Source organism: Protopterus annectens, chromosome 4.part1 (assembly GCF_019279795.1).
Source record: "Protopterus annectens isolate FY-2018-M chromosome 4.part1, PAN1.0, whole genome shotgun sequence".
In the NCBI taxonomy this organism is placed as follows: domain Eukaryota; kingdom Metazoa; phylum Chordata; order Ceratodontiformes; family Protopteridae; genus Protopterus; species Protopterus annectens.
The window spans coordinates 5,844,906-5,861,560 of NC_056734.1; the positions used below are offsets into that span (position 1 = coordinate 5,844,906).

At 40.1% G+C, this 16,655-nt stretch overlaps 1 non-coding gene across 1 annotated transcript; it reads right to left on the reverse strand.

The window, feature by feature from the left end:
* Positions 1-13,790: 13,790 nt before the first annotated feature.
* On the reverse strand, positions 13,791-13,904 carry TRNAL-CAA. Its single transcript has 2 exons — positions 13,867-13,904; positions 13,791-13,836 (listed from the first exon to the last, which is right to left on the reverse strand). It is a non-coding gene; the product is annotated as a tRNA-Leu (tRNA).
* Between the last annotated feature and the right edge of the window lie 2,751 nt (positions 13,905-16,655).

The window sequence follows — 16,655 nt, forward strand, 5'->3', positions numbered from 1 at the left end:
GCAAGTGCTTCGAGACAGTCCGGACAGGTCGGAGGAGGGTTCACGTTTATCCAATTTGTCTACCTACCTCACCGATATACCGAATGGACAAGGGTCTCGTATAGAGCTTATTTCGTCTAAAGCGAAAGTAACTGGGACTGGAACAACTAATTCCATTGATCTACCTAATGTTTTACACTCAGTAACCCAATGCAGCAGCAGCAAGTTGGGTATCTCTGATTTTACTTTTGATTTTTCTTTTGGGGAAGGCAAAGAAGAAGCCAATAGAATCGACACTAAACCGAAAAGAATGAAACCTTGTTTCACTTATGCTACTTCGGTCAAAAAAGTTACCGAAACCAACAAAGGTATGGACAAAATTAATTTGGACAAAAATAATTCAGATGGTATGGGTAACATTATATTGAACACAGATCCTATCAAGATTTTTTAGATAAAAATTGTGTTTTTGATAATGAACATTTCAGTGCGGTTGTCAACCAGCCACATAATACGAAGGACAAGTATACGGGTACATTAAAGGAATTGGTTTATGCCTTAGGTAGAAAATTAATTCAGATTAATAACATTAAATTGGACAATGCTTATTTTTCTAAATGTATTGAAAAGCATGTAGTCCCTATGGGTCTCAGATTTTTTAAATACCCAATGGGATTGGATGTCACAGAGAATATTATACAGGAATTTAATGATTTTTTTGACCTAAGTGGTTTTAAATACATGTCATTGCTTATGAAGTATAATGACGAAAAGTTGATTCATTTAATCCAAGAAGTGGAAGATTTAAACAATTTGATTAGGAATGATTTACTTTTTTCCCAATGGGAGAAACTGTACACTAAGCAGTTTAGGAATGCAGAATATAATACACAGAAGGTTTATGGGCGGAAAATGAAGACATTTCACAGGGATTTGGAACAGTACAAGAGTGGGAGAGCCTATTTGTGGGACAAGAACAAACATTACACAAATAAAAATAAAATTATTAAATACAACTCTTACACTAATGGACATCACATACAGCCAAACCATCAAATAGAGGATAATTCTTATTTTTTATACACAGAACACAGAGAAAGGGAAAAACATTGGACCAGGGGGAATTGGAGAGGACAGCAGTTTCACCAACATACAAGACACTAGTGATGGTAAAAGAACAAGAAGGTTCTATTGCAGACAGGGACGATACAGCACAGGACAATAAAGGCAATAAAGGTATTACACAAGATGGTGTTATTTTTACCTATAAGAATTTCAGCATTTATAATTATACTGGGTACGAACTTACCACGAGCCATTTTGATCTGTTGTCTAAAGGGATTAAATATATTCCCTCCAACAAGTTTAATATAGTAGATTGTATTGGTGAAGTCAAAAAGTATGTTAGGAAATTGAATTTGGCCATCAAGTTCAAAGATATTTGAGATGTAGGTACTTTATATCACACAGACAATATTTTAAAAGTACTGAAAAAGAGGAGTACGTATATACCCCCCATGCATCCTACTATTTCAATGTATGATAAAGTAGTGACCAAACAACTATATCAGCTTAACAAACAGTTTACAGGCATTCGACTCAAGTCCAATCTTACTGTTGCTGAACACAAGGCATTACAGGAATTGAAGAATGCCAAAAGCATTAGAATTATGAAACCAGATAAGGGGGGGGTATTGTTATGTATGACAGTCTTATGTACACATGTAAAGTACATGATCTACTATATAATACTGGCAATTACTCAAACGTTTCCCTCAACAAAATCAATATTGGTTATAGAAAAATCGATATGTGTATTGAGGAATTTCTTATCGATAACAGGATTAACAATGACATCTACAAGTATATAAAAGTAGATTATCCCACTTTAGCCACTATTGTTGGCATCCCGAAGGTACATAAAAGAATACAAGATTCCCCTTTTAGACCAATAATATCAGGGAGTAAATCCAAGACTCTTCCCATGGGTAAAGTGATTGATATATATTTACAACACATTTATGGGAAAATTACACACTTAGTCAAAGACTCATGGGAATTTCTAAGAAGTTACCCCATTTATTTATCCCAAAAAGACCTTCTTTTTGTGACTATTGATGTAATTGACCTGTTCTCATGCATCCCCAAGGAGAAGGGACTCGAGGCTTTTGCATGTAGTATCAGGAAATATGCAGATATCATTTGGGACACTACCTGTCTCCTTATTGATATGATGCCGCTGGTTCTCGATCATAATTATATATTTTTTGAAGGAGAACATTTTAGGCAAACCAGGGGAGTAGCGATGGGAGCCGCCTGTGCTCCCATCTATGCTAACCTGGTTATGCTCGAGTGGGAAGAGACCAGCATATTTGAAAGCACATATATGAAACATATCAAATATTATTCCAGATATTTGAACGACATTTATTTGGTATGGGATGGAGGAGACAACTTGTTGGACCAATTTCTAGAATATATTAATCATATTAATGCTTTTCTGAAATTTACCTTTTCTATAAATAATAAAGGTTTGGCATATTTGGATACAGTAGTCAGTAGAGAAAACAATATGTTTAGTTCTGGGATTTATAGGAAGAATACTTTCACAAATGACTATTTAGAATTTTCCAGTAATCATCCTAAGAGGCAGTTTATGAACATATATAAAGGACAACTCATCAGAGCAGTCAAGATGACATCTGTATATAGTGACATGCTTGATGAAGTGACATTTATTACCTCTTTATTTAAGGATAGAGGTTATGATGTCAAAGCTATGTCCAAAGTCAAGGATTATGTCATTAAAGAATGGGGGAAAAATATTTGCCCCTGTTGGGGGAAAGATATAACAATAGTGTTTTTAAGGAGACATCTAAAATTACTGATATGATGAGAGATGACAGGTCATTTGATAGGACATGTATTTTGGAATATGGAGCACACACAGGTAAGGTCAAGAAAATTTTGACTGACAATTGGCAAATTATTTTAGCAGACCAGGAAATTTTATCTATTCTAGGTCAAGGCCCTAGATTTGTCAATAAAATTGGCATTAACATCAAGCTAATTTTAGAGAGAGGTCATTCGTATAAGACTCCTTTATATAAGAACACAGGTAAATGTGGAGCTTGCAACCAATGCCATACTATTTTTCAGGGTGATAGTGTGGTGTTGGACAATTATAACCACACCCACATTAGGTTTTTTGGAAGTAACTGTCAAACCAAAATGGTTATATATCTTGCCATATGTAGGACCTGTACTGGGTTCTATATAGGCAAGACCCAAAGAAGGTTTAATAGACGTATTTACTCTCACTTATACAGTATTAAAAGAAAGGATGAAAAAAATGTGCTTTATAGGCATATTAAAGCGCATGGTGATAACCATTATTTTAATTTTGGCATTGTAGAGACTTTGAAGGTCGACCCAAGAGAGGGAAGACTTCAAAGGCTTGCTCCTATACAAAGAACTTTGGTGGCAAATTTACACCGATGCTTCCATTTTACCTGGTCTTAATGACACCATATCTATCAAACCATTGCTGTCTTTGAACTGAATATAGTTTTATGCATGTATTGCATTGAGTTAAAGGAACAATGGAGTATCATTCAGGTATTTTATTACTGGTACGAAAACGTTTATATTCTCTGTGACTATTTTATATTTTGATATCTTGATTCACATACATTATATATTTTTATTTATATATTATTATATACAATTTTTATATACATTCTTAAATTATACACTTCTTAATTGACATCCTTCGTATGTATATTTACATTTAATAGATATTTTTTTATAGTTACATTATTGTTTTTATTATGTTTGCAATTTATTATATTGTATGGTACATCACAATTTATTTATGGTAGGACTGGGTTTAGGAAATAAGTGTATATGTCTTTAAATTTTGTATGATAGATTCAAAAGTTTTGGTGCCAAAAAAGCTATTTAACACCAGATAATGTCAGTTACTGTGTTCTGATGAAGTTGTGTTTATACAAGTGAAAGCGCTTAACCGTGGAGTTTGGATTTTTTATGCAATTAAATTATTCACAGCTATTAGTTGATTTTTGGGTCATTTGTTTGAATTTTACTGTTCAAAGTTGTTGGCATATTCTAACAGAGCAGCGGTGTGTGGATTTCCCAAGACACGGAGGTGTATTGCGATACAGTGGATTTTGGTAATTTGTTCTTCAGTTTTCCCATTGTTCGCACTGGTGGTTTTCTTTACTAAATACCACATTGATGGGAGCCCACTGAACACTGAAGACATTATAAGAGATTTGGGGACAAATGTTGACAGCAACTTCTTCTTCGAACACCATATTGCCACTGTGGTCAGAAAGTCCTTCTATGTGGCACATCTCATTACTAAGGGTTTTGCATCCAGGAAGAAAGAGGTCATCATTTCTCTCTACTCTTCCCTCATTAGACCAATCATAGACCTGCAACAGCTGGAGAGGCCACAAAAGTATCTCACAAAGAGGATGCTAGACCTTAAACACATGTCCTACATGGACAGACTCAAAAAATTCCAGCTATTCTGTTTCATATCATCTACTAAGAAGTGACCTCTACTTGACTTTCAAAGCCATGTCTGACCCAGCTCTGTTAGATATGCTACATCTAAAGAAATCCCAATTCCTCTGCACCGCACACCCCAGAGACCTCAACCTCATTACCACAATCAACAGAAGATACTGGAGGAACAGGTTCATAACCCAGAGACTGACCATGCTCTGGAATAGACTTCCCATACATGTCAAGCAGAGCACCTCACTGGCCCTCTTCAAGAGAAATCTTAATGAATGGATGGGAAATAGTAAGTTCACCCTGGGGATCACTCCAGTGGCTGTACTTGACAGATGCACTGGGAACTAACATTGGGCGACACAATGCCGGGCACTTCTATGGGCTAGGCTTGTAAAGGCTCCAGGGCCATTAGCCTAGTACACACCTATGAACCTATGTAGGGTCTGAGAGCTGATCCTGTCTCAATTCTCTCTTTGTAACCCTTCCCAGCTCCCCTTCCATAGGATGTCTGGCATCCTCTGACAGCGGTGCATCACTGTCAGTCTGAGTACTACTACTCACCTCTGCCCTTACAGTCACTCTGCCCATGGGAACATCAATATCCACAAGCCGCTGTGGCTCACCTTCAGTCTCACTACTACAGAGTAGGTCCCTCCCTGAAGTAACCACTTCACCAGTCCTGGCTGCAAGTGTGTGGTCTGTCTAGGTCTCCCCCAGGCTACCAGACCCAAATGCTTGTCTCCAAGCCTGATTGCATGTAACTGCATGCACACACGGCACTGCATTATCAAAATTATTCCTTATCATGACATTTGCAGGGTGATTCTTTGGTACCCTTGTCTTGAGACAACCTACTGTTGGCATTTTGTCACTCCCACTTACTGGCCCTCCCACCTTTTATTCCTCATCTTGCTTTCAGGGCTATCTATATGCTACATAGGCCCACTGGTTGCATTTAAAACATTTAACCCTTGGTCCTGGACATGTACCTGGACTAGTGCTTCCCCTGCTACTGGCAGACTCTGTTGCAGCAGTCTGGGCTGATCACCATGAGTTCCCGTAGACCCATGAGAAGCACTGGGTATCCCTTTCCTGTGCAGTGATACCCTGCTTGCTAGGTATAGGTCTCCCTTCTTCCCCAACTCATCTACAGCATTGCATTGTCTATTAGATAACCAGATTCTCATGTCATCAGGAAAAGTGCTAAGGGTTTGTTCCCTCACCAAAAATGTCTGCCAACCCTTCAAAAGTGGTGACCTGACATCCACTCACCCACCTATGAAAATAAGCGCTTAGTTCAGCAACATATTCACATGGACTTTCATTTGCCTTGTGTCTGTGCTCATGAAACCTTTTCCTGTAAGCTTCAGGTGTTAACATTCTAGCAAACAGATTTTTGACTGTATTATAATTTAGACAATTGGTATCAGACAGTTTAGAAATTGCAGTTATAGCTTTCCCATGGATTAAGGGGGCCAGGAACTGTACCCAGGGCCCTTGGTCAGCATTATACTGTGTACATAACCTCTCAAACATACGAATGAAACTAATAAAATTCTCACCCTCTGGAAATTGTGGAAGAAATTTACTGACCTTTGTTGCTTCTGAGGTTCGGTTACTCCCTTCCCCATTACCTCTATGACTCTGGTGAAGTGTCAGCATCTCCTTTTCATGCTGCTTCTGCCTCTTATTCTCCTTGGCTTCCAGGGGTAGCAGTTTGTCATTTTCCTCAGCCTCCAGATGTCTCAGTCTCTCTGCTGCTTCTATTTCCAAATGCTTGGCCTCCAACACAAGTCTTTTTAACTCCAGATGGATTTTTAAGTCCTCTGTGGAAAGATTGAGTTGTCCATTTTCTGAGAGTTGTACATCTCCACAGCCAGTCTGATTGTCCTCCTGGTTGCTATTCTGTGTTGCAGCTGTGACCAAAGCTGCAATCATGTCTGCTTTGGTCAGATTTACATGCACCAGTCCTTTAGCCTGGCATATCTCAGCCAACTGGCTCCTTGTCAGCTTGCCATATTCCTCTGCTGACATGCTTGCCTGCTGTCCCTGACTAACTAACGTAACAAAAAAAAAATAAAACAATTGTGATATGAACTCTGAATGTTCACTGCATGGCTGACTGAGAGTGCAAACACTTTCAGTGACCACTGTACACAGGCTACAGGAATTCAATACCCACACCACTACAAGCCAATTAATATGTGATGTGGGTAATTCACCACTGTCAACCAATTAATATGTGATGTGGATATCCTACCACTGCCAATTAATTAATATGTGATGCCCCTGCACTGGCCCAGTAACCATGGAGCCGTAATCCTCACCACTAGCATCAGTGAGGGATGTACACATTGGAAGGATGACAAGTACACACACAGCACAGTATAATTTCCCTTAAGAGCACACAGAGATCACAATCAGTCTGGGACTGGTTTCTGCCTCTTTCTTCAGATCCCCAATAAGATTCCCTGCTGGCACAGCTATAGGGTTAAGATCTCAGCCGAGTGGTCACGCCGAAACCTCCAGCACCCTCTCTGTCCAATCAGTGCTTTGTGTCCCTGCCCAAATAGCTGACACACACACACACACACACACACACACACACACACACACACACACACACACACACACACACACTTTGAGATTTTATTTATATACAAACATACAGACACTCCTGTGGAAGGCTGGCACAGGTTTACTAGCTATGCCCCCTTCTGCCCAGACTATAAATTAGTTATCACTGCCACCGACCACTACTTATCAGCTATGCTAAAGCCCTTATAAAAGGTGCCTAATCCTACTGTGTAATGTTACTATTATCCAAATGGTAAGCGTGACCAAGAGCAAGGGTATTGGAGTGGCCTGTACAGTTTCACCAAATCCATAAACAAGTATTCTAATAGCTTAAATATCTCTAAACAAACCAGCCACAATTAAAAGTTTTAAATATATTTAATAATAAATAATAAAAGAACAAGACAATACTCAAACAACAGAGTAACTACAGAGTTCAGAATCACAGGAAATATTTTAAAACAACATTGCAGGACACTCTTAAATAAATTCAGAAAACATCTTAACTAATCTTTACTATATTCCTATCTATGTCTAAAAGATATTATGCCCTAAATAACTTACTTACAGAGCAAGGCAAATGTAGATGATGGATGTTTCTAGGTCCAAGACAAGATACAAAATGCCCAGTCATTCTCTGAGAGAGTTCATAGGTTCATAGGTTCATACTAGGCTATCTGCCCTAGGGCATTTATAAGCCAAGCCAGAGTATGTTTGGCTTTCACCACCCATTTTAAATTAATTTTGCTATGCCCTTTTTCGAGGTTAGTATACTGTGCCTCTGTCTAACAGTGACACAGAAGTGATACCGAGGTAAACCTATGATCTCCCATCCACTCATCAAGATTCCTCTTGAAGAGAGTCAATGAGAGACTCTGCCTAACCTGGACTGGGATTTTATTCCAGAGTGAAGGGAGCCTCTGGGTTATGAATCTGTCCCTCCAGCTTGTCCTATTTATTTCAGTGCTGAGGTTCAAGTCTCTCGAGTGTGTAGCTCGATGGGATTTGGATTTTTTGAGGTGCAGCATGTCCCTTAATTCCGGGTTGGACATGGCTTTATACATCAGGTCGCCTCTGAGCAGGCGGTATGCCACTGAGTAGAGCTGGAGTTTTTTTAACCGGGCAGCATATGGCATCTGTTTGAGCCCTTTGATCCTCTTGGTGAGGTACTTTTGGGGTCTTTCCAGTTGCTGCAGGTGTTTGGTAAGGAACATCCCAAAAGGGGCATTGTACTGGATTATGGGCCTGATGAGGGATGAGTAAAGAGGCACGATGACCTCCCCTAATCTAGATGTGAATCCCTTCATGATTAGTTGGGCTATATAAAATGTTTTTCTAACCACTTTGGCCACGTGGTTGTCAAATGAGAGATTGCTATCAACTTGGGTCCCCAGGTCCCTAATTACTTCTTCTGTACTTAATGGATTACCACCTATGTGGTAATTTGTGGGCACTTTGTTTTTGCCAAAGGGGATGACTATACACTTTTTGGCGTTTAGCTTGAGGCCATGGCTCTGGCACCAGTTGTCTGTTTCTATGAGGCCCTTTTGGAGGATGCTTGTGTCGGCTGGAGAGTCGATTATGGCACCCAGTTTACAGTCATTAGCGAACTTGGTCAGTCACAGTCCTTCTGTGTTGGCCTGTACCTCCGAGAAATATATACCGAACAAGAGAGGTCCCAGGACTGAGCCTTGTGGGATGCCACTTGTAACTGGCTTGGAGTCTGACATGGCTCCAGCAATTCTAACCATGTGGGTTCTGTCCTTGAGCCAGTTTGCAACCCATCTAGTGACATAGGGGTTTATATTTAAGCTGGTGAGCTTATCTATAATGCCCGAGTGGGGTATTGTATCGAAGGCTTTTGCGAGGTCCAGGTAGGTTGTGTGGACCACCTTCCCTTCGTCAATGGCCTTGGTGACTGTTTCAAAGAAGTCAACCAGGTTTAAGAGACAGGATCTGCCCTTAACAAAGCCGAACTGGGTAGGATCCAGTGTCTGTAGGTCCCCAATATCTTTATTTATGAGGTCCATGATGATCCTTTCCATAGCTTTGCAGACCAAGCTAGTCAGGCTTATGTGGCGATAGTTTCCAGGGTCCGTTGAGGCACCACCTTTGTGGAGAGGGACCACTGTTGCTGTATGCCACTCTTTGGGTACATATCCTGTAGTAAGGCTGAGATTGAACAGTAGTTTTATGTTTGGGTTTAGCTCTTCTTGGAGTTCATGTAGGATGCAGCCCAGGACACCGTCTGGCCCCATTGATGCTATGTTTTTTGCTTTGGAGAGGGCGGCTCTTACCTGAGCATCTGAGATGTCAGGGGGGCAGCACTCTGCTGGGATAAATATTTGCCCTTTTGGTGGGGAGGGGGGGACTTTGCGCTGAACCTGGCAGGTAGGATGTTGGCAATGTCTGTGGGTTTGGTGTACTTTTTGTTATTTTGGACTAATTCTGAGCATATCTGGGAATTCCCACCCAGGTTCCTAACATAACTAAAGAAAGCCTTGTGATTATCCTTAGTGTCCTGTGCAATTTTTTTTCTCGAAGCTGGCCTTAGACGATTTTATGAGTGCCCTTAGTTTTTTGCTAATACTGATCAGAGATGCCTTCCCTTTTTGGGATTTTGCTCTATCATGTAGTAGCTTCCTCCTTCTATTGTATAGTTTGTTTATGGCTGGGGTCCACCAGACAGGACGTCTGCCTTTGGAGGACTGGGTCTTGGTTTTATTTGGGATTGCATGATCCATGCATTCCTGAAGGTGTTCATAGAATGCATTTATAAAGGATTCTGTGGTCTGGGCCGTATTTTCCACAGGCCCAGGGGCTTTGAAGGATTCCACCTCAGTTTTGAGGAGTGTGAAATTTGCTTTAGACAAGTTTTTCACTGTGGTTTTCTGGGTAGGGGGTGGGGTCGGGATGTGAATATCCAGTGAGATCAGTTTATGGTCTGATCTTACCAGTGAGGGATACACTTCTGGTCTGGCGCATAGAGTCCGCATGTTGGTGGTCCAGTATGTTTTCCCCTCTTGTGGGAGTGGTAACAAGTTGTTCCATAGCATTTGAGTTTATGAATTCTAGGAACCTTTGGGCTAGGGTGTTGGAGGTAGAGTAATGCTCCCAGTCTATGTTTGGATAGTTGAAGTCGCCCAATATAATGGTGTTTGGAGAGACCTTCATATTTTCCAGTGTTCTCAGGAAGGCCGAGTGGGGTTCCTGGGTTTGGGAGGGTGGTCTGTAGCAGGCTATAAACTGGAAGGCAGTTTTACCCACTGTTAGTTGCACATGGATAGTCTCTGATGCTTCGTGCTTTGCCACCAACCTGGAGGTGTGGGTATCTTTGATGAATATCGATACTCCCCCTCCTTTTGTGGTTTGGTCCAAGTTTTGGGGCCGAAAAGCATGGTATGAGGTATAACCTGGTAGTGCTGGGGTGCTCTCGGGAGCCCTGAACCAGGTTTTTGTTACTGCACAGATATCAATGTTCTCCATGCTAAGGAGAGTTTCGAGTGCGTGCATATTGAGGTTTAGACTTCTAGCGTTGAGTAGCATTACTCTTAGTTTCTTATCCCTTGTGATACCTATGGAGGTGGGTTTGTCTTTTGAGCCTTGCCTAAAAAAGGCACTATGGGGGTAGCAAGAGCCTTTGCTAATATCCGAAAGCCCAGGAGTGACAGGTGCAAGCTGTCCCTAGCGAAGCATTGTGGTTTGTCGAGCATATCGTACCAGACTGACAGGCATTGGATCCCCTTTGAATGACACCAGTACTTAAGCCAATTGTTGAAATTGACCATCTTGTCTTCATATTGTGGCATCATTCTTGGTGAGGGTAAGATGCTACTCAAGGTCAGGGTCATACCGGCCTGGGCTACATGCTCAGAGAGCTCCTCTATGTCTCTTTTCATGTAGTCCAGGGAGGTACATCTCAGGTCATTCACACCAGCATGGACAATGACTGAGTCATATTTGTACTTGCCTTGGAGTGACCTGAGTGCTTGTGTTATGTGGCGGATCCTAGCGCCCGACAAGCTGCTCACTGTGACCTTCTCCTTGTTCAGCCCAGTGAGCGGGACGTCAGTGTGCCTGACGATAGAGTCACCTATTACAAGTGTATCAGATGTGTTGTTTAGCCGTAAGGGCTGTGACTGTTCGGCACACTGGCTTTGTGAGATATGTGTTGCATGTGTTTTGTTTTGGGGCAGCGGTTGCTTGGGCATCTGCTTTGGAGGTCTCTGCTGCTTAGGCAGATCTTTATTTAGCGCCTCCGAGTATGTTTTTGTGTGATTATGTGTTTGGTTTGCTGTCGTGGTAGGTCTATGTGAGACTGGAATTGTAGTGAGTGTGGTTTCCTTCTCCTCCTGACTGGTTATGCCAGTACTGAGTTGAGAGAGCTTAGCCTCCAGTTTGGCTATATGGTTGCATCTCTCACATGTATTGGAATTTGTTGGGAGGAGGAGAGGGTTGTCTGTGTACATGAGGCAGTTGTAACATTGCCTCAAGATTCCCAGATTCACCAGCTGGACTGGAGAGGAGATTGACAACTGACCTTTGGACATGCTAGAATAATATTGGGAATTCCTTTATAATTGAAAACAAGGGCCAATGGGGAGTGAGGGTGTAGTGCTTTTAATTTTTAGTGCTGACTTATATAATTGCTTTAGTGAGCAAGTGCCAGGTAACTTAAGTGCAATGTGTTACAGGTAACTTAATTGCAAAAATGACAAACAGTAACTTTCTTTCAAGTGAAACAAGGAAATAAGTACAGTAAGCAATGCAGATATTACTAGGGATCCACAGAAGAGCTGAGAAACCGCATTTTAGGTGGAATTAGCGTTCCAGGGAAATAACAAGCAAACAAACAACAAGCATACAAACAAAACTAGATTCAGCAGGCCTGGATCTAGTCTATGCTACAGCAAACAAGGTGTACCAATTTCAGTAAGAAACAGTTCAAATATGCAGGCGCTATAAACCTTTAACCAAAAATTCCCAGCTCAGAAGGGCAGAGTCCAGCCTCTCCTCCCACAAGAGTGCAGACCATGAACCTTCTTAATGTAAAATAACTGGCCTGAAGCCCAAGTGCTTAAACCAGAACTAATACACTTTAAGAATAACAGACACTGACCTCTCAATCAGCAGTTCCCAACTTAGAAGGATGAAAGCTACCTGTCCTGCCACCACAGTGCATGCCACAAACCTTCCTAATGTAAAACAACTGGTCTGAAGCCCAAGTGCTTAATCCAAAAGACTTAGAATGATAGCTACACTTTAATCAAGTTACTACCAAGCAGTAATAAATACAATTGAATACTTTAAAGAATGCTTGGATTAGTGCTCAAGTTATACAAACAAAGCTAGATTCAGCAGGCCTGGATCTAGTCTATGCTACAGCAAACAAGGTGTACCAATTTCAGTAAGAAGCAGTTCAGATATGCATGCACTATAAGCCTTTAACCAGAAATTCCCAGCTCAGAAGGGCAGAGTCCAGCCTCTCCTCCCACAAGAGTGCAGACCACAAACCCTCTTAATGTAAAATAACTGGCCTGAAGGCCCAAGTGCTTAAACCAGAATTAATACACTTTTAGAATAACAGACACTGAGCCCTCAATCAGCAGTTCCCAACTTAGAAGGATGTAAGCTACCTGTTCTGCCACTACAGTGCAGACCACAAACCCTCTTAACGCAAAACAACTGGTCTGAAACCCAAATGTTTAAACTAAAAGGCTCAGAATGAGTTACAACAAGCAGTAATAAATACAATTGAGTACGTTTAAGATGATGCAGAAGCAAAATAAAGTAGGAAGAAACACAAGTACAGTAAAAGCAGATGAATTTTTTTTTCTTTCTTTTTTTTTTTTTTTCAGAAAAGTAGCAAAAGCAGTAGTAAATACAACTCTGATACAGTGCAAGCTGGCACACTTAAATATGTAGCAATATTAGTTCACACACAGTTTGAAAAAATGTAATTATTCTTAAATTAATAATCAACATTACTGCTGGGTTAGCTTGGATGACATCACTCTTTGTCATCTGCCTTCAGTTCCCAGGCTAAACAGATACTTAGAATTTAACACCTCTGTGTCAAAAATATATATCTCTCAGAAGTGTGCAGCTGCTAGGAAGTCACAGAGCAATAAAACAAGTTTAAATTTGAAACCTAGTAATTATTTCTGTTTCAAGACAATAGGAAAACCTCTAGCTTTAGACATTGTGTCTGTTTTACTGAAACTGAGAGATAACACAATTGTAAAACAATTTCCACTTATTTTCTTGAAATTTTACAAGTAAATATGTGTGTTCTAAATTCTACTATTAAAACATATATTTGCAGAGGTATATAGTTTATATACATTTCTGTTCCTTTCCAGCAAGGTACACTGTGGTTACATTTTAGCCTTAGTACTTTACACACACTTCTGCACCAGTAGTTTAATATACACATAACATATAGTTCTCTTACATTTGTAAGACAAGCATAAGAATCATATTAATATTCACAAATGACACATGATTATTTACAAAATTCTGGATAGCTGGGCTGGCAGTGTCACATTTCATAGGTTAGTACTAGGCTAATTGACCTTGAGAGCCATTTTAAGCCTAGACAATTATCCCTTGTGAGACTCAAACCCTGCACCTTGTGTATGTAAGGCAAACACCTTAATGATTAGGCCACCCTCCCAACAAAAATATACTGTTAGAAGTGGGATTTGAACCCACGCCTCCATTTGGAGACCAGAATACCCATGTTTATGGAAGGAGCTTGCTCTTTTTGAGTCTGGCGCCTTAGACCACTCGGCCATCCTGACATTTTTGTATAAATCATATTGATATTTTCAAGTGACATATAACTATTTACAAAAGTCCAGATAGCTGGAGTGACAGTATTTCTCTGCTGTCACAGAAAGTAAGATGGGAGATGAGCAGTTTGGATTCAGATCAGGATGCAGCATAACTGACCAATGTTTGCAGTGAGACAGACATTTGAGAAAATCTAGAGATGAGGAAAGAGTCAAACCGGGTATTTCTACACTTGGAGAAAACAGGTACAAGGACTCAAAAAAAGCTGTTTTGGGCAATCATATGGTGGTTTGAAGTCCCAGGAACATTGATAGAATTAATGCAGATTATGTATAAGCATCAAATGACTAAAGTATGAACAGTGTTCTGTCTCATAAAGGGTTTACCAGTGGGAGTGGGTGTGCATCATGGTTCAGCTCTGAGCCAACTGCTGTTCATAATGATGATGTACAACATCAGCAAACACTTTGGAGTGGACAGATCAATAACATTGCTGTATGCAGATGATGTGGCATACAGGCCGACTGAGCAGAAATTTCAGCAAAGCTTAGGAGAATGGAATGCAAAACTGAAGGCACATGGGGTAAAACTGAGTACAGATAAGACAGTTGTAATGGCAGCAAATGGGGGAGTCAAAATAAGCTGATAATTGAGATAGGAGGGAAAATAGTGGAACATGTTATCAGCTTTAATTATCTGGCAGTGGTGGTTGAGGAGAAGGGAAGTCTGAATGAAGAGGTGAAAGCCAGAATCAAGGGGCTGCAGCCAAATGGCACATAATCTCTAGGATTGTGTATGACAGAAGAACACCAAAGAGGCTGAAAAGTAAGATGTACAAAACAATGGTGCAACCAATACTATGTATGATACAGAAACCTGGGCAGTAAAAGCAGAGCAGCTGAGGAAGCTAGAGATGATGAAAATGAAGTGCCTGAGATGGGTAGTAAGATGCACACTGTGGGACAGATGAAGAAATGAGCACATCAGAGCATAGGCCAAAGTAGCAACATTCACAGAGAAGGTCAAAGAGAACAGATTACAGTGGTTCAGGCACATGTCCAGGAAAGCATAAGGAATCTGGTGAAGAGAATGTGGGGCAGACAGGAAGAAGGCAAGAGAAAAAGAGGATGCCCAACAAAGAGACTGATGGACTGTGTGAGAGAAGACCTGCAACAGTCAGGCATAACTGTTGAAGAAGATAGGAGAGTGGCATTGAACTGAGTGAGATGGCTACAAGTGACATGACACACTGACCCCACGCAGAAAATGAGAATAAAGGGGTTGATGATTATGATGATGATTATAGACCCCAACACTTCAGATTTTGTATGTTATTTTTGTTTCAAGTTCTGATGAAGAGTTTGCATAACCATTTCAACCACTATTCTTTTATAATAACAGTTATGAGTGCTAATCCCAAAAGAACTAAACATTAGTCATGGAGCCATGTTCCATATCACTGCAGAAAATGTCACATGCTTAGTCTTCAAATGTTATCGATAAGTCTCTAAATATAGTCATTGGAGTTGCAGCAATAAGGTTTAACTGTCTGATTAATAAAGCACTTTGTGTATAAATAACGTCTTTATAGTTTAGTCATGTCATATACATTTCAACCCACAGTAAAACATTTTTGTTTCTAATAGTCCGTCATTTATTATATGTGTAGTCTGTTTACAATATAGCTGTGCTGTCATAGTCATGCAGGTAACGGGATTTTTGGTAGTTTTTGATTTATGATATTTGAAGGGTTACCAATGAAAAGTTTGCAGGTTCAGAAAATTCTGTTTTTATATAAATATTTAGAAATGTTGCAACTTTTACAGCAGATAAGCTCCTTCTTTAAGATCTGTATTTCATTTCAAGGGCAAGTGTAATACCTATTTCTAGTTATTGTCTTGGGCTGGCATTCTCCTGGTCCCTCTTACTTGTACAATCTTTTATTTTTACTTCAAAAGTTTTTACCCTAGTTCAGAGCTTTACTGACACTGTATATTTCACTTTGTAGTGCAGGGACTTCTCCCAGGAAATGATTCCTTAAATGATATCTTACGGCATTCTTTGGCAAGCGTAATTATCTAGACTATACTTTTGCTGGGATATTTGGCATTAGTGGGCAAGTGGTTACCATTCATGTCACTCCAGAATCCTACCTTCTTAGTTGACATATCATGTGAAATAACTTTTTTGTCATTGCACACACTATTTGTGCTATGCATGCATGCATGCATGTATTTTTTTCACAAATGAAAGGCATTTGATTTTACCTGACTGCTAACACAGGTCAAGCCACATGGAAGGACTTAAACTCTTTCCCTGTGGAAGGGATTAGACCTCCAAATGCACAGTCTTCTACTACTGAAAAGGCCTTCCAGTTGCTCAGGCCTGTTCTTCAACCCTGGTTACCAGCATAAGAGAAGAAAATATAGGTTTTACTATTTAGAGTGGTGAAGCGATATGCTATCTGTATTTCTTTTCACAATAGTTTGAATTTCCTTTCAGCTAAAGTCAAAATGCAAATATGAAATATCTTCTTCAAAAACAGCATACTATAAAAACATATACTATAAAGTGATATGAGAAATTCATAGCTTGCTGGTAGGCCTCATTCCTTGTAGATCACTTTTCAACTAAGAGATAATAATGCTCAAAATAATGAAAGCAAATAAGTAAATCTAAGTGACATAAAAATGAATTAACAGTTTGTCCAGTATTGCTACTTACTATGCACTAGTAATATACTGCTGTAGCAGATACAG